Consider the following 18,748-nt stretch of genomic DNA (forward strand, 5'->3'; position numbering starts at 1 on the left):
CTGCACGGCTGCTTTGAATTAATTTTATTCCTAGGCAGCTAGTTGGAGTGGGAAATTTATACATGCATTCAGCATTGTCATAGTCATATCTTGCCTGGGGGCATATTGATCCTTGTTACCATATTGACTTGATGCCTCTACATCTGCCAGCAATAGGTCTACACATTTTTTTTATATGAAGATTGCACATTTTCCTTCCCCTGCCCCAAATCTCCTTCCACACAGTCTCCTTTTATTAAGGTAAAACAGTTGTGAAGGTTTTATTTTCAGTGCAGCTTTTAAAATGTGTCTGTGTTTGTTCAGGTAAAGGTTTAGCAATTGTGGTTCAGCCGGCAGCTAAACCCCTGCAGCTGCTCACTCACTCCCCCCACAGTGGGATGGGGGAGAGAATCAGAAGATTTAAAGTGAGAAAACTTGTGGGTTGAGATATACACAGTTTAATAGGTAAAGCGAGAACTGCATGCACACAAGCAAAGAAAAACAAGGAATTCATTCACTGGTTCCCATGGCCAGAGAGGTATTCAACCATTCCCGGGAAAACAGGGCTTCATTACACATAATGGTGACTTGGGAAGACAAACACTATCAGTCTGAATGTCCCCCACTTCCTTCTTCTTTCCCCATGTCAACACGCTGAGTGTGACACCATATGTTATGGAATATGCCTGTGGTCAGCTGGGGACAGCTGTCCTGGCTGTGTCCCTTCCCAGCTCCCTGTGCACCCCCAGCCCCCTTGCTGGTGGGTGGGGTGAGAAGCTGAGAAGGCCTTGACCCTGTGTGAGCACTGATCAATAATAATGGAAACAGCCCTGAATTATCAGCACCATTTCAGCACAAATGAAAACATAGCCCCATACCAGCTACCATGAAGAAAATTAACTCTATGCTGTCCAAAACTAGCACAGCAGTGATGACTTTAATGAAAAGAAGCAATAAAGCAAATAGTTGGAAATTAATTGGCAAAAGAATTTCCTTTCCAAAATATAAATACACAGAAACCATTCTATGCATTTTCTTTCCAGAGTGAAAGAAAGCAAAGGGGAAATTACCTGTTTATTTATAATTAACTAAAGACTGGGGGAGCAGTAGCAAGATGGTCCTTACAACTGGTATGCTTGGAGCAGCAGATTTGCCACCACAAGCAATTTCTTCTTTTCACTCATGTTCTCCATACAGTTTCAACTATAAAGGTCACTAGCCAAAAGCAGCTGTTAAAGTGGGTCCAAAGTAGTTTTTGCTTAACTTTTAGCATTTACTTAACTGATTACTAGTTACAAATCTGACACACAGCAGACATAACAGTGCTCTCAAGGAGATTAAAGGATTAGTCACTCACTAGCTTAATCAGATTAATAGAGATTTTGAACACAATATATAATTCTATCCACAGAGGGGATACATGATAGCCACATGCTAGCCTAATTTGGGAAGTGATACTAGGGATAGACAGACTCAGACAAAAGAGTGTAGAAAAGATTGCTAGTTATCACAGGGATTTTTCTATGCACTGCACTTGTAATACCACATAGAGATCTTATATTTTCTAGTGGAATTACAAATTCACAAAATACAGCGTTTTCATCAGCTAGTAGCCTATGAATTACTGCAAGAAGAATAACATAATGCCCTGATATAAGCTTGAGATCTTGGTATACAGTAAACATATGTGTGTTTTTCTACCTAAGTAGTTTTATATTTGAAACCTTGTTTTTAATTTGTGGGGAGTTTTGTTGTTGTTGTTGTTGTTGTTTGTTTGTTTGGCTTTTTTTCCATTTTTTGAGTTTTTTTATATGTTTTGATGCCACAGCACCCAGGAACTGAAACCCAGAGTGTGGGGAACAGCTCTGTAAAATAGTAAAATCTTTGTGGCAAAACTGGAAGTTTGATACAGTAAATTAATTGGGAGTAGGAAGAAAAAAAATGATTTGCTGTCATCTGTGAGAGCTGCCAAACTAGTATTTAAGCATGGCTTGACCTGTGGAGAAAGCTACTATTTTTTAAAGAAACATGCATTTCTCTTCCACATGGTTTGAATAAAGGGAAAAGTAGGGTGGAATCTCTGCATATTGAAACGGAGATTTTCCTGCAGTAGAAGTTGCTTGACAACTGTAGTATTTCTATGAAGAATTTATAGACAGAAATCATGGAAAGCATTTATAGGATCCCTGTTTTTACATATAAAGAGAAAAAGCAAAGAATAGTCAGTGTAAGTGATGCTATCTTCATCTATCACCCTCTACTTTTTTAGCCATTATTTTTCATTTTCCTGATTTTTTTCCACATTTCTGGGATAGTGACCTTAACAAGTTCCTGAAGCATTTCGGAAGGTGTCAGTCTCGTGTCTGAATCTTATTTCCCTGACATCCAGTCTTCAGAAAAGGAGCACTTTTAAGAAAGAAAGAAACAAATTAGTCTCCATGTGCTTCAGCAAAGACACTGTAGCTGGAAGTAGGCCAGGTTTTCACTCTGAAGGATGCTCTGTGCTTGGCAAAGCCCAGAAATGTGTGTCTGCAATGGCTCTTCTGCTAAGATTTTGAAATTTAATAATGAGAGTTCTTTAAAGGAGAAACTGCAGCTTCGTGGGAGCAGAGCAGCCAGCAAGGAAAAAAAAAAAAAAAAAAAAAAAAAAAAAAAAAAAAAACACCACGTTAGCAGCAGTGAAGTGTTTGTTATGCAGGAGCTGCACGAACAAAACGGAGCTCTCGGAGAGAATCGCTCAAACTGTGCAATCTGGCAGCCCGGAGCCGAGGTCACGCGTGCCGTACGAGCGGAGCGGCGGACGAGCGGAGGTGCGCGTCTGTGCGTCGGGCCGGCTGCTCCCCGCTCCCTCGGCAAGGAGCCACCGGAGGCTAGCTCTTTGCCCAGAGCACCCAACAAATGTGTTTACAGCGGTCCACTGATAGGCTCAGCGCTTGCCATCGCCTCTCCGGTGGCTGCACTGCTCCCTCGCCCAACAGGCCCCAGCCCCGGCACAGCTCCCTCCTCCCTGCAGCCGGTTCCTCTTTCCCCAGCTCCGACAGCCGCATTTCAGCCACGCAACCCGTGGCAACCAGAACCCCATCGCTGCTCTCCGACAGGAGAAACACAGACACAAACACAAAGCTGCCTTTGGAAAAACAGCAATCGCCTGCTCAGGCTTTGCTTTAAAGAGAGAACGCGCTGAATTAAAAATGTGCCAAGAACAACCAGGATGGCATTGCTTTATTTTCACAAAGAAGTCTCTCCTAATTGCACATTAACTGTCTTTTCGCGAACAAACTTGTTTCCACCTAACGCTGACAGTCGCAGGAGCCCGAGTGTGTGTGTGTGCCGGGGGAAGGGGCGGAGGGAGCTGCTTTGTGGCGCTGTCTGTACGTCTCGTGCCTGCGCTGATGGAATTATTGTTTATTTTTTTAATTTTCAGAGGTAGGCTGATGACAGCTGAAGAAGACTGTATTTGCTGAAGAGCAGCATGATGGTAGAGAGGAGCGGAGCTCCTGAGGGAGATCTAATGGTGCCTCTCCTTCCTGCACAGAGATAAAGACTTATAATAAGCGTGTATGTTCACCATCTGGCTCTGTGCATGTGGTCCTTATGGAGGCGAAAGCAGCACAATCTGTAAATGATCAGGAGCCATCGCACTCTCTCCAGAGAATCCACGATGCAATCAAGGTGACAGATGGCATGGCCGCTGCTGTGGCCTCATGGAGAAGATCAAAATCACCTTCAATAAACTCTGACTGAAATGGGCATGAGCACCTCAAAAAAGTCAGTTTGTCAGTCAAACTGCGACAGCAAGCTGCATTGGGGAAACATAGCAGCCAGCTCTCTGTTTTCAATCGTTTCCGTCTGACTGAGCCTGAACTATGATCTTTCTCAAATTGTCCTTTCTGTTTAGCTGAAGCAGGCCAGCAAATTGCCAGATTCATAGCTTTATTGAAGGAAATTGAAAACATGATGTCCTCAATTCAAGGGACAAACAGCTGGCAGGTGCTTGGACACCCAAGCACATAAAATGGACCCCTAGTCTTTTGGACAAGTTTGTCCAACTTTTGTCAGAGTAAATATAGATATATAATAAAATAAATATAATAAAATCCCAATTTAGGCAGGGTTTATCAGGCATTAGCTGAAAGCAATTATATAGCTGCAAATGGACCTTGTGTTATGTATTAAATGCTGGGTTTTCCCATTTATGCTAAAAATTCCACTGCTAACTAGAGTGATTCTTGTTTCCCTGTTTTTGGATGAATATCTCAGTATAACATTTTTGCCATGACTGCTTATCAAGTACAGGCATTCAAGGCCCAATCCTGCAAGGTTCCTAACATGTCTGACAAGGTGGCTCAGTACCTTACAGGATCAGCCTGCCCAGGCCAGACTCTTCACAACACTCTGTCCCTCCCTGGCCACCACCCACACCACTTGCAGTCTCAAATGCCCTATTTCCACCCTTGGGTAGGCAGGGCAGTACCCATCAGGTGTTTTCTGACATTTGTCCTAATGCATGAGTAGCCAAGGGTCCTAGGTGAACTTCCCTGGAACTAGTGGTGAAGAAACATATCCATTCCTTTATTTTTCCTAATTCTTTCTACTTTTTATACTTATTTTTTATGGTGTCCTTGGCTTGATCAGCTCCCATTTTTTTTTAAGGGAAGGTAAAATAACGTTCTTGTTACTGTTTTCAAGCTTGCACATGGGGGCTTCCAGGCTGAAGCTTTACTGATAGGCTGAAGTAAGAAGGACACACTGAGTGGAGACAGAGGATGGGCAGCCTTCCTCCTGCCCGCAGGATCCTGCCCTGAGATCTTCCTGGCCTGCTTTGGTACAGGGAGTGGATCGACGTCTGTGTCCCTGCTCCATGTGGCAGATGGTCACTGTCTTTCTTGGTTTGCTCGCTTGCATGTTTGGTTTTATACCACCACATTTTAAAATGTTCCTATAGCCCTTAGCCTTTCCAGCCACTCATTTTTATCTTCATTGCTAGTGAAATATTCTAGAAAGTTTTTTGGCCTGGTTCAAAGTCTTTCAACAGCAGTGAGTCTTTTTAACAACTTCACTGTGTTTGAGTAAGTTCTTGGCACACATTTCTCTGTAAAACAGAGCGTTATCAAAGGCAATTTTTAAAAAATCTTGGTTTTTTGATTCAGTGTGGAGCATGGGTCATGTTTTGAACTCCAGGTTTCTGTTCCATCTGACTAATTTTGCACGTATAGTTGACCATTCTGTCTTGCACATTTTATGCTTGCAAAACAAATAAATAGGTTGCCTTTGTACCTCTGTTCCTCTCTACCAATATGACTTTACATGCATTGGAGAAGGGCTATGTTCCCTCTCACCAGTACACAGGTGCCAAGAGACTGTGACAGAAATGGCCCAGTGTAAGGCTATTGTTTTGACCAGGCAAAATGGTATTTTGTTGCTCCAGTGCTCTGGAAGTTGGATAAAGAGGTAGAGATAAAACCTTGATCTGACCAAGAGGTGCTGTTAGGAGAATGAGGAGGGAATTTTAGAGACAAACTCCTGAGGGTTTCTGCTCTCTCTGTTGAGAAGTTTGATTTGGGATTACAAGGTGTCACTCTGCTTTTTTTGCTATGTGGTAATAGGGAGCACAACGGAACATGTATATTAATAACCTCTCCCAGAAATAGAGAACTGCACAGACATTTCTGTGGTACAGTCCCCAAAACAGCGAAATATAACAGATTGAAATAATAAATGTAATATTATAAGCCTGAAGTTCCTGTGTAGACCTTGCCAAAATATCTGAATACCTGACATCTTTATTATGGTAACCAACCACAGGTATTTGCGTATTTGAACACTAAGATTTCAGAACTCAAGTATTGTGAAAAATTAATGCACTTGCACCAAGAAAAATCTAATTGGGACCTCTCTAAATTGTAGCTAAACTCTGGTAGCTTTCTGTCTTGGGCTACCTCCTCTCTCTGTTTTATTTTCTGTTTGTTTCTCATGCTGATTACAGAGACTAGCAGGGAAATCTGCTTTGCTCATGTGGTAAAGAGGGCAAAGACCAGATCAGGTAGTTTAGTTGACAAGCCCAGTCCACAGCTACACTGTGGAGACCCCTTGTTAAAGGGTTTGTTTTTCCCTACCATGATCTCCAGTGGGTCTGTAAAAGGGCCCTTACCTCCTGTTATAGGAGAGGCTTGAATTGCTCCCTCCATGGGAAGATGAATTTGAAATCACCTTCAGAGACTGGTTTGAGTATAACAAATGGCTTTATTTCTTTTTTAGTGGGTGAGAATGCACAACACATAATGCATGGCACATTTAAATACATGTGTGCATTAGATCAATGGGAAAAAAAGCCTGGCCCAGTTGAAATTTGCCACTGCATGGCTGAGAAATTTGGAGGTCTTTCCCCAACAGAGGGAAATTTCACTTAATGCATAGAAATTTGATGTCATATATTATGAGGAGGAAAAAACGATAGGTTTCTAGATAATTGAATGAAGTGAAGGGAAATTTAGGGCCAGAAATGCTTTTGCCCTTGAATGTTCTTTCATCTTATTCCAAATAGGAACTCTGTGTCATGGACCTGTGAATACAAAGACTGCTTTTAAATCTCTGCTTCTTGCATGACTGACACTTGGAATTCAGTACCATCTTTCAAGGCATCCTTTGTGCACATTTATTTCAAAATAATGTATTGGACCTGTAAAACCTTATTAGAATATTTTTGCTACAATTACATTTCCATATTCTGTGAGTAACATTTAAGTTGGTTGTTCCTTGTTTTAAAATGACCTTATACCACAACAGGATAAATACAGTGAAAGTCACTGTCTAAAATGAAACAGCTTTTATACTGGGTATTTTGTTACGTACTGATGAAGGGGATAGCTGATTGTAAAAGGAAAGTGTTTTGTTTTCTGGAAATAAAATACAGAATTTGGAGCCTAGCAACGTTGCCTGGGGAACATTTAATAATATTGCAATGCCTGCCACATTCCAGGGAAATGAACCTCCCAATGATGCTTAGAAACCTGGGATCACTCCTTACCCTCCTTTTGTTTGCTGGCTTTATCTCTTTGACCCTCATTCTAGTTAGAAAACCATATTGCTTCAATCTTTTGTACAAATCATTTAAAATTGAATGAAATCAGGAGAAGGGGAATATCAGCATAGAGCAACCCACTCTCAGGAGTGGAGTCTCTTCCATTGCCAGTTCAGGGCAATTTCCATTCCATTTCCCTGGACAGCTTTATGGAGAAATAGGATGTTCTACTTCCATAGTTATCATTGCAGCAAAGGCAGTGAAACACCCCCTTAAGAGGAGGTCAACAGAGTCTAGTATCAAGAGCAGGAGGTTTCAATGGAGAAGAGAGGATGAGAAAACTGAAATAAAAGATTGCTTTTGAACAACAATGCCTGTGCTTCATAGATATGACTGTCTTTTATCTAATGAAGGTACCTCATAGAAGGGAAAAATTAAGTCATAAACGCAGCAGATACCTTGTGCATGTGAAATAACACAAATTTCTTGCATTCCTCTGAACAGCTATGGGCAGGAAAGGGGAATGTTTATCATAATGTTCTACTGTTAATTTTTCTTTTAAAATTTATGGGACATTTAATATAGTCTGGGTGGTGGAAACACTGGGATCAGCAGTTTGAACTGAAATACAGATGAAATCAAACTAGTATGGAGTGTCCATTTGGAAGTGTTCGGGTATGTTTATTAAGAATGCCAAAGTTGATATGGGCAGAAAGGAGATGCTTTGCAAACAATTTTTTTCTTTCAGGCATGTGAACACAGAATTAACATCACAAAAAGTAGACAGATACATTTGTGGATGGTATTAAATAGCCACAAAAACCATACTCCTATTTTAAAAGGTCCATTTACATAGTGGTTGCTGATTTCTAATTGTTATTTAAGCAGAAAATGCTGTACTTTCTCCTGCAGTGGGAGCAAATTAGTGAACTGGAATGGTCTAGCTAAAATCAGAAACTAGGAGCTGAAAATATTCATAATGACTGCAGTACATTTTATGTTATGAATGTACCACAGAGCCCTCGGTACTTGCATTACTATTTTAACAGCAGCTGCTACGTCTGGGTGCTATGTAGGGTCTGCTCCTACATACCTGCAGCTCCACCAGAGCCACAGAATGGAAGCCTGATAAGAGGACATGCATTGCTTTGTATGATAAAAGGTACTTTCTTTGTCTGGCAAACCACTCCTTTTGTATGCACATCAACCAGATGGCCATTTCAGTTTGTCTCCGGCTGTGAATCAGACAATATGGCAGAATTAAGGGAAAAGCAAAACCTTCCCCTCTGCTCCTCCTCTCTGTATATAAAATTAGAAATCAACAACCTTCAGGGAGATTTTATTTTAGTGCTTCAGTCCTTCAGTAATTTAATGACTTTTGGCTTTCTGAGTCACCATGCATCACTCTCATTAAGGTGTGACCAGATAAATGCCTAAGGACCATGAGATAAGGAAAAGAGTTCAAAAATTAAGCAACAAAAGAGGTGTGAGAAGCAGTGGTTATTAAAAAGACAAAAGGGGGTATGTATAATTTTTGTGATTTGATATTAGCTATATTTTGCATGGTGAGATTTTTGATAGTGTTTCATGGACAGTTACTGCAGTTATCTTCCGTGTCATACCAAGAAGTCTGGGGTCTTGTTGCAGGATTAAACACTGGAAGTTTTTTGCTGGTGATCTACACTGTGCTGCTGTTCTATCCTGCACTGGAGAACCTTCAACAAATTTTGGGCAGCCACATCACTACCTTGCAGAACCTGCAGAGGCTTTGGAAAAGCAATCTGTTTCAGGATCAGGAGGTGTAAGGTGGCTCTCACACTGCTAACACTGCCCACACAGGTGGGGAATGTTAGATGGTTTTGAGGTATAAATGCAGTGGTTTCAGCTGAAGGGGAAGAAACAACGTGAAGAAAGAGGGCCAACAGAAATATCAGTAAAACTATTTCTCAAAAAAAGACTGAAATCTGCAACAGGAGCCCTAAAACCTTTGTTGTTGGACTTCCAAGAGGAAGGCCTTCCAAAAAGGCCTTATGGGGTTTACAGAGACCTGCTGTACACAACTTGTAGCTATTAACATCATTTAAAAGCTGCTGACACTTCATTTTACTTATTTGCACAAATGTGTAGGATCAAATTTGACAATAACTAAAAACAGTCCAAAAGCCACTATGCCAGAAAAAAACATTCTAGTCCCTGGTAGGAGATGGCAGCTCTATATTAAATTCTATAATTTAACTGGGCTAAATTTTGCAATTTTTCAGAAATATTCAAGAATATACATGCTGATTTTGGCACATCTCTCAACACAAAATTATCTCCAAGTACCAGTAACTTTTGTTGCAATACTGTGATAGCCATGTGCAGTTGTGAAAAGATACATTCCTCATTGAAGCTTCTACCCATAATTTAGCAACTGCTAAAATTAAATCCATGGGTTAAGCCCTCAGTTTGCCTGCTATTTCTGCCTGCTAGTAACCAAGAAATACAAATGCATTACTCTAATGTGCAAGTGGCATAATATTCTCTTGGCTCATAGCAGATCTCCAAGAATGACCATGGAATCTTATGTAAAATTAGATCCCATGAAATAAAGAAACAGGGCACCCTGAGGATTCTCTCTATACCTGGCAAGAATTCCTACTGACTGCTATTAAAACAATTTCAATTCCTGTTCTAAGCCTTTAGGTAGCAAACACTGAAACCACACTCAAGTGACATTTAACTGTGAGGACAGTGGAGAGAACACTCTTCTGTGCATCCTTCTTGGCCAGTTTGAATTTATGTCAACAGTGTCAAAAAAGTGTATTTCATTATTTCCTTCATGTTATTTAAGTTATGGTTTAAGTTTAACTTTTACAAAGACCATACAGTATTCCATTTCCATGCACAAATTTTGCAAGAAACCATGAGAGGAAAACAGCAGTAAAAAAGATTTGAGAACATATAATAGTGTACCACTCTACACAGGAATAAGGGAATGTATTATAAACAACTCAGTTTCAAGAGAATTTGAGATGTTTTACACCTTTAATCATTTATCCTAAAGCTCTGGAAATCAGATTTCCCTCAGGTAGCTGCTATTGTAGTGGAAGTAAACATAACAGCAGACCAAAAAATTGAGACATTCTGGAGTTTTGAAATGATTCTATGAATTCTTATGCATTAACTTTTGTTAAGGAAATGTTGTGAGAGCTAGGAGACATTACATATATTTAGTGAGAAATAGCTTTATCCTCAGAAGTTCATGCATCAACTTGCTATGCTAAGGTTAGTTAGGACTGAAGGAAAACTTGAGAATCGTGGCTTTAGATGAATGAAAGTTTGGTTTCATCCAGATTTATATGACAAAACTGCTGAAACTGTGTCTTCGCTCTGCAAAATGAGATGTGTACTACCAAACATATATCTACTTGTGAAATCTCACGAGTTATAAAATTATTACTAAAATATTCCACACTTTATGCTAATGAGACAAAATTACTGGGGAAAAAAAGTTGCATGAGAGTTAGTTAAGTACTTAAAATAACTATAAAATAATTAGTTTTATTTAATTGTTGGTAGCAGTTATCTTGGAGTAAGGCAGAAGATATTGTGTGATATACAATACAGAAAAAACTCCCCAAGACAAGTTCCTTTTCTAGATTGCTTTTTGCTTTTTCTGTGCAAGGAGCAGTAGAATTAAAATGCTATCTGGTCATTGTTTTACTGGGAGAAAGAATAAATTTGCCAGCATAATATCTACATTTTGATATCCTCCCATTTAACTTTGATGCACTAAGTCTCGAATGTAAGCACAATAATCTACATACACATCTTAATTATTACAATAAAAAGGAAGAAAAGTGTTGGTTTGCTAGATAATTAGAAAAAACAAACTTAATGGGTATTTTTAGGAAGGGAGCTGTAAATCTCAGGACAGTTCTCTTATCAGGTCACCTGTAATCTTACTCTGAATTAACTTCAAACCTATGGAAGAAAATCCCAAAAGTCATCAAAAAAAGTAATTTTTCTTCTTTGAACTGGCATGTAATTTTTACACTAAGTAAAATTTACCCCCTATATAAACATATTGCTCAAAATTAATGTCTTCATACCTTTGTCAATTTATCTTCTCACAGTTTTAAATCATCAGAAGTCATATCTTATGGTATATGAAGACTTGAGTGTTTTATATATTATTTTCACTCCTGAGCATGGCTTCCAAAGATGTGTGCATAGCCTGGAGCATGCATATATATAAACATACATACATATATATATATATATAACATATATATATAACATATATGTGTGTGTGTGTATGTGCATGTGCTCTCACTAAAAACTAGTGAGCCTCTGAAGACAAAGCCACCTCTTGTGCAGTTCTTAAGTACATGAATAACCTTAACCACATGACTCATTCTGTTGAGTGGGATACCTCATGCATTTAAAGTTTCCTCCATGCTAAAGTGATTTGATGGATCAGGGCCAAAGCAAGTGGAGTCTATGGCAATGTGAGACTAATGATGCTCTTATTATAAGAGTCATTATCCCTGGTTTTGCATGAATTTTAACAATGCAAATAGTTTGTGATTCGTGGGAATTCTTTAAGGTTAATTTTAATTTGTTTGATTTCATTCCATTGTGCATGGCCCATTTTTATGCCTGTGTTTCCAAGGAAACAGTTGTAAAATGGAATTTGATATGATGTGTTATCAGGTTCCTTGTCAGCAAGTTCTAAGTGATAGTTATGAACTTGACAAATTAAGTTAAAAAAAAAATATGATTCGAGTATTAAGATAGAGCTACATGTTTGTTGTCATCCGAATTATGTTTAATGCTTTAATTTGTTAGGGGACAGAAATTGCTCTGATCGCTACAAGGAGGTCATAGTATTGACAGCATGTATACAATATAGAGTGTCTACAATGCTGAAAACAATGTTTGATACTGCTGCTGTCTTGATTCCATTAATATAATCTCAAGAGCAAGTACCTTGAGTTAAATTAGATTGACTTCATTTAGGAAGTCTTTTAAAAAGTCTAAAAAAAAGGAAAGTGAAATCCAGTTGGGACTCATGTCTTATGTACCAAAATCCAAGCAGGGGCTGCATATAAAATAAGTCTAAGTGGATGCTGTACTTTGGATGGTATTTACAATCTGTTAATTGCTGTGCAAGCACAAACACAAATGTTTGTTCAAAAACATTTGTGCAAATATATGTGTTTTATGGAGCAACAAACAAACTGGAGTTCTGCTCCTCAGCTTCTTTGTTATTCTTCCTGCAATGATAAGGATCCCTTGAGTAAGATAACTTGGAAAAAAAAAGCAAAACAGCAACATGTAGGTCCAAGTTGGTAATATTTTCCACAGTTATTGACCTCAGGAAAAAGATGAACAAGAAACTCCAAACTCATACTAAGGACATCATTTTTTGATGACACTTGAAAGTCAAAATATTTCAGGAATACTTCATCAGTCTATTGAGAATAGCTTATTTTTAAAGCAATCTCTATGGGCCAGTTACCTTGACTGAAGCCTGAGAAACTGGAAAAAAAGAAAGCCCTTTGCAAGTGATAATAAACCCATGGATTTTAGGGAAGGAAAATAGAGATTTGTCACTGAAGTGTATTCCAGCGGTGCTCCCTTTCTAAATAGGAAAGTTATTTGTCTTCCTTTTAATTCAATCAGTATTTGTCTTTCATGTACTTAATAGAAGTCATGTAAGAGCTTGCAGAACTCTTAAATCACATTTTTATTTTCTTTTGTCTGAGCATCCATGTGAGGCATGTGAGGAGCTGAGACATTGGTGTGTGTACTTTGACCTCTGCCATGGCCTGTCTTGAGGTCATGGACTCCTTGTTGGCAAGATGTGGGACCACACCGAAGCCCAGCTGTGCTCTCACTGGCAGCTGCACTCACTTTCCCATGAAACTTAGGGCGCTGGAGACAGTAATATGAGCATTTCTCCAGCATCAGGATATAGAATGGACAGTCATTTGAACACGCAAGATCAGAAACATTCCTGGTTCCCTACATTAAGAGGTTAAGTGCAAAACCATAACAGGTTTGGGGAAGGGGATGGGGGAGCAGTACCTCAATTAAAGACTTAGGAACAGGATTGTGCAGAAACTTTAGGCCAAGCAAGGGCTTAAACTTGGTTTCCCTCAAAGGTAGGCTACTGTCTGAGCTGACCTTTCTCCCTTGATTTACAAGTGATGTGTAAATGTAAGTAAAACAAAAAAAAATTGAAATGCACACATCTTCACAGCAAGGGAACTTCTCTGTTATTTCTTGGTTTTGGTTTAATAAATTTATGGTGTAATAGCACCAAATCTACCTTTTTTATACATGAGAAAGTTATTGCCTGCTCCTGATTCAGTATTCTTATCTCAAACTTTTATAAAATGTGAGCCTAAGGAGGTAAAATTTAATACCAGAAAAGAAAAAAAATCACTTTCCTATAGACTCATCTCAAGTGTTTGAAGCTGCCAGAAATGTGGTATTTTTAACATTCTTGAAGAGAGAGATTAGTGACCAGAGGTAAGTGAGGTGCCAGAGGTGAGTTCACTGCAAACTTGGTCCTGCATGGAGAAATCACTGTTCCTTAAACAGTTGCATGTGTGGGTGCACACGTGTGCATACACACATGCACACACACACATACATATTGTGCATTTTTTCTCTTTCATGTTTTAAGTCTAAGACCAGTTTATGTTTTTGCATTAAAATTTTGAGTAAGTTCATTTAAAATCACAGTATCTGGGTTTGGTGAGGCAAGGGTAAAGTGTACACTCTGTCATAGAAGAAAGCCTTTTCATTAAAAATAACTGTAGTTATATTTGTCTCAGCCTTTTCCCTTTAGTAACAGTTTAAAAGAAAGAAAAGGAAAACAATTCCTCTTGAAGACAATTGAACCTGACACAAAAGACTGTAAAAGCTTGAAAGATGGTCTGATGTGGAAATACATATTTCAACAATTTGTAAATTGTGCATTATATACTCAATGAATAATTGTGGTCTATTTACCAAATGTGAATATAGACAATTGTTAATGTACTATCATGTCAGTCCATGCGACAGAGGCATTATATTGTTGATAGAAAAATGCACATTGAAGAAACAGAACCAAAGAAAGAAATACTTGCTGCTGTTCAAGCATTAATAAGAGCTGTTTTAATGTTGTTAGAGAATGGAAGAAGTCATGTTCTGAGACAACTGAAACTTTTCAGATTTCTTTCCCTAAATGTATATTGTAAGAGTGCAAAATTCATCCACATATGATGTGTTGTTATCTTGTCTGTCTCTTTTTCTAATTCTGTCTTTTGATGTCATTTAAAAACGGCTAGGGGAGTGTTTTGAAGGCTTGCAAAAAAAAAAAAAAAACAAAAACCAAAAAAAAACACCAAAAAAGAAAGCAACAAACCTGCTCTCATTTCCAAGGCAAGTCTTGCTATGAAGTGTCAGAAATCAGTTTGGGTGAGTTATTGCAAATCCTTTGAGAAAATGGGAATACATGGGCTACAATAGTTCTATTTAAAACAGAAAATCTACTCTGTGTGTGTGTGTGTGTGTGTGTGTGTGTGTGTGTGTGTGTGTGTGTGCAGGCAAACATGGCATTCAGGAGAGTGAAATGAAATGAGCCAGAAACTTCTCACATTTTCCTGGCATCTGTGGCGTGTCGCCATATGAGAACCATATGACTGCTGGCAGATTGGCATGTCAGCTCAAGCATGTACAACTTGACCTCACGGAGCTCTGTGTTTATCAGTTTATAACAGGAATATTGATACAATTTTAGCTGCAGTCTTTCTGTGCAAGGACATTTCATCCTTTCACAGTCCTAATTCTCCTTTGCTAAAATGACAGCACCTTGTTTTTGAAGTTGCTTTTCCACTTGGGGAAAAAAAAATCAAAGGCGGCAGAAGACAGCAGAAAGCTGTTCTGTGTGCCAGAATGATGTTTCATTCATTGTTTTGTTAACTGTGAAGTCCTTAGTGGAGTTTGTCACAGGATTGCCTGGCTGACTTGTGCTTTCTTTGAGGCTGAAAAGCACAGCAGTATTAAAAACAGAGGTGGAGGCAAAAATCTGGAATGCTGTTAAAGCTGCAAGTTATTGCTGAAGTATATCTGCACAGAGCAGTCTCTGTGTTTATTCACTCAGAAGAAGGATAAAAGGATAGTACATAAAAAAGTGTATGAGCAGTTTTTCACCCCAGGTTTACTTTCCTGATCTCCAAATGAGTGGAATGTAAGCATATATGTAGTTGTTGTGCATATATATGCAATTAAATATTAGAATCGTGAACATGATATAAGATCTGAGACAAACAGCTCTCTATCCAGAATGAGAAACTGGATATATGTGTAATCATAAATCTGAGTTTGCTGCAAAGATTCAGATATCATACAAACTTATCTGGTTGTTTATTGCAGGTGAGAGCTGGTAACAGTGAAATGATGACCTGGACTGGAGACAGAAATAAGAAGTACAGAGAGTACTCTTGACCACATGATTTCATTTAAACTGCTTTAGTCACCACCATTTCCTTCAAGAATAAGAGTTTATCTTACATCCTCAAGGACTTAAACATACACTTGCACTATGACTTGTTCCACTTAACAGTGTGGAAAGATGATGTACTGAACATGCATCACTTCACATTAGCGCCTGCAACTGCCCTCACGCCATCCTTCAGAAATTGTGTTATTCATATCTGCTCAAGCTTCCTTGAAGGTTAAGCTTTAAACTGCTGTGATTTTCTAATTTTCTCTGTACTGGCAACTTAATTAGAATCTCATCAGAGAAGATTCTAGGACTGACATTAAAACTTCCTCACCCACTGTCTGGTTGAGAAACATTATAGAGACAAGTACTGCAATACTAGTTTTTTTGTAAGGATTGGCATGAAGGGTAGGTGGAAAAGCAGTGAAGAACACCATTAGATAATAAATTAGATAGCATTCTGAAGACAAAAAAGAAAATGTAGACTAATTTTGCTTCTTCAATTAAAAAGAACCCCTAGGAACAGAAAGAAAGTGAGATCTAAAATTTCACTTTCCCCAGAGACTGACTATGGAACTGTATGGCAGACAAAGAAACATCCTAACACATGCAACTATTTGTTTCTGTAAGACTCTTTATAACTCAAATATTGCCACTTCCAGTCTCCTTGAGAAAATTTATCAGAAAGTCTAAAATATTTGGATGTATTTTCCAGAATTACATTCAATGGTCTTTTCACACTGGTGGATTGGAAGAAAGACTAAAATAGAAATAAAAAAGGGAGGGAAAATGGCTCTGTTCTGCTGAAAATTGAGAGCCATTTATTTCTAGTTTGTTTTGGCAGGTGATGTTTGGCCAGCAAATCTAATATTGTGGTAAGGCCAAACGTTTTTGAGTTTACCCATCTGTAACCTCCACACAAGCTACAGAATTTTAAAAATTCAAAGTTTCAGAATCTTTTATGCATGATGAACTCTGATTTAGTTTTCATTATCATCTGTAGTCTGAATCTCTGCTGATAGCTTGAGAAAACTTGCCATATCAAATTACCACAAAAAGATGTCCAGCCTATGGAAATGAACAATGAGCAACATCTATTTGACAATTGTCTTTTACGTTGGTTGAGATATACTCTGTCAAAAACACCACCACAGATCAATGATGGCATCTAAAGAGGCAAAGCGCATACTCAGAAAAGACTATTGAAAATAAAATATGATCACAAACTCTCATGGATGTGGTGCCAGTTCATGTATTTATACACACATTTTTACTGTTGCTCACTTAGACTTGAACACATTGATGTTCATGGATGGGGTAGACTCTCCACAAAATCGATATATGGGTTTGGGATAATTTTCCTCTATTAGGGCAAAAAAAAAAATATTTGTAGTTTCAGATAGATTTACCATGTTTATTTTATGTATAATTTATCATTTTGAATGGTAGCAAAAGTACTTAAAGAAGTAGAAAGAATCGGAAGTGTGTTTGTCATTCATGATGGTGATCTGCATGTTCAAAGAAAGGTAAATTCACTTCTGAGAATTGAGCTCATCTTAAGCCGTGGGCAACAGCAATTAAATTGTCATCATCTGGAGAGAATAACATAAATCTGCACAAAACAATTTAATAGATCTTACAGTGTTTATGGTATAAACTTGAATAAATGGTAGATTTATACATGAACAAGCAAAGCCTCTCATCATTAAATAGTAGTTAGTGTAAGTGGACAAGTCAAGCTGTTTGTGCCTTTTTGTTTCTTTTCAAAGAATTGTAGTGGGGGTGCCTAAGTGTATGATTCAGAAGGGAGGGAATATCATTTACTGCAGCATGTGGACAGGTTTGAGTGAGAGCAGATTTCCATGCAGGAATGAAATATGAGCCAGGGAAAACACCCCTTTTTGAACACACTCACAAGGCCTGATTACACGCCCCACAGCTGGAGTTAATCCAGATTCCTGTTTAATTAAATAGTAGCAGGCATTCTGCTGCCTTACATCAAAATGCAAAAGGATGGAGGTGAAATGCAAAATGTGACAACCAGCTCTCCTCATTGCTCCTGAGAAAATATAAGTTTTATTTAAAATATTTTAATGAAAATCTATTCACTGTGCAGGACACATTTTAAATGCACAGGGTGAATTCTAACTGCATAGAGAAATGTATGTGATAAAGTGATGGCTTGGTACTAACATTTTATATATTGTTATTGAATAAACTCCCTATGAAATAACCTGTGCTATAATTTGTTGTGAGATCATCCTATTCTGGGTCTGCATCATCAACCTGCTTTTGAAAGAGAATAATCCAAACTTTTCTTTCCTTTCCTAACAATAAAACCTTCAGCTGAAGGATGTCTATATGAGAAAGTGTCCCATTATATACTGTGCCATTTTAAATCTGAGCACTTAGTGTTAGCATTTATATAGCTAGATGCAATTTTTTTCACAGGTGAGAGTTGAAATTTCATCAGTCTTTGGGGAGCAGGAACTCATCTATAGTGCAGGTCAAGGAAGACAGGCACCATCCAAAGTTAAAGGTGTGATAGAAGTAAACAGGTGACAACTTTCATACAAACTTAAAATAAAATATACATTCTACTTCTCCCTAAACAGATTTTATTATTCTGTTAATCTATGACATAAGTATACTGATTTCATTGCATGACAGAGGCTATCTGATTCAAAAAACACAGATTCAGGGAAGCACAGAACATGTATATTTGCTGTCATGGAAGAATGCATTTTTTTTCCAGCGTATCATCTCATGTAGGAAACAATAAACATACATATTATGGGGTTCTGCATTTTTATAGCACCATATGGTAAATATGGATAGCATCCTCAATGAAAAAACAATGGCAACAACCACTAGCCTCTTGGTTTTCTCCTATGAAGAAACATAAGTGTTGAGTTGGCTTTGTTATTTGGCTGCAGTCAACAGCAAAGAAAACTGTTGACCATGGACAGCAAAAAGGTTCTGGCTCATTGAGGAGAAAGATGACTATTGGAGTGGTAAGCAAAAAGTGGAGGTTAGAGAAGCCACATTTTCCCCAGAAATACTACTGGTTCAGTCTTTAAAAAAATATTTATTTCTATACTTTTCCTCAAAAGTATAAAGTGGGAGCAATAAATGAACCTGAATTGCAGATAGTTTAACAGTGATCAAAGTTTAATGCTGTCTTTCTGTTACTCCTTATTAACTAATGTGACACCTTTCATAGATATTACTACGCCAAAAATCAGCGGGATTAAGCAAAAGTA

The 18,748-nt window shown here is 38.3% G+C and overlaps 1 long non-coding RNA gene across 1 annotated transcript; it reads left to right on the plus strand.

The window, feature by feature from the left end:
• Window positions 1-3,002: 3,002 nt before the first annotated feature.
• Window positions 3,003-8,517, plus strand: LOC137472566 (uncharacterized). Its single transcript, XR_010998276.1, has 2 exons — window positions 3,003-3,304; window positions 3,404-8,517. It is a non-coding gene; the product is annotated as an uncharacterized lncRNA (long non-coding RNA).
• The last annotated feature ends 10,231 nt before the right edge of the window (window positions 8,518-18,748 follow it).

The sequence above is a fragment of the Anomalospiza imberbis genome, chromosome 1 (genome assembly GCF_031753505.1).
Source record: "Anomalospiza imberbis isolate Cuckoo-Finch-1a 21T00152 chromosome 1, ASM3175350v1, whole genome shotgun sequence".
Classification (NCBI taxonomy): domain Eukaryota; kingdom Metazoa; phylum Chordata; class Aves; order Passeriformes; family Viduidae; genus Anomalospiza; species Anomalospiza imberbis.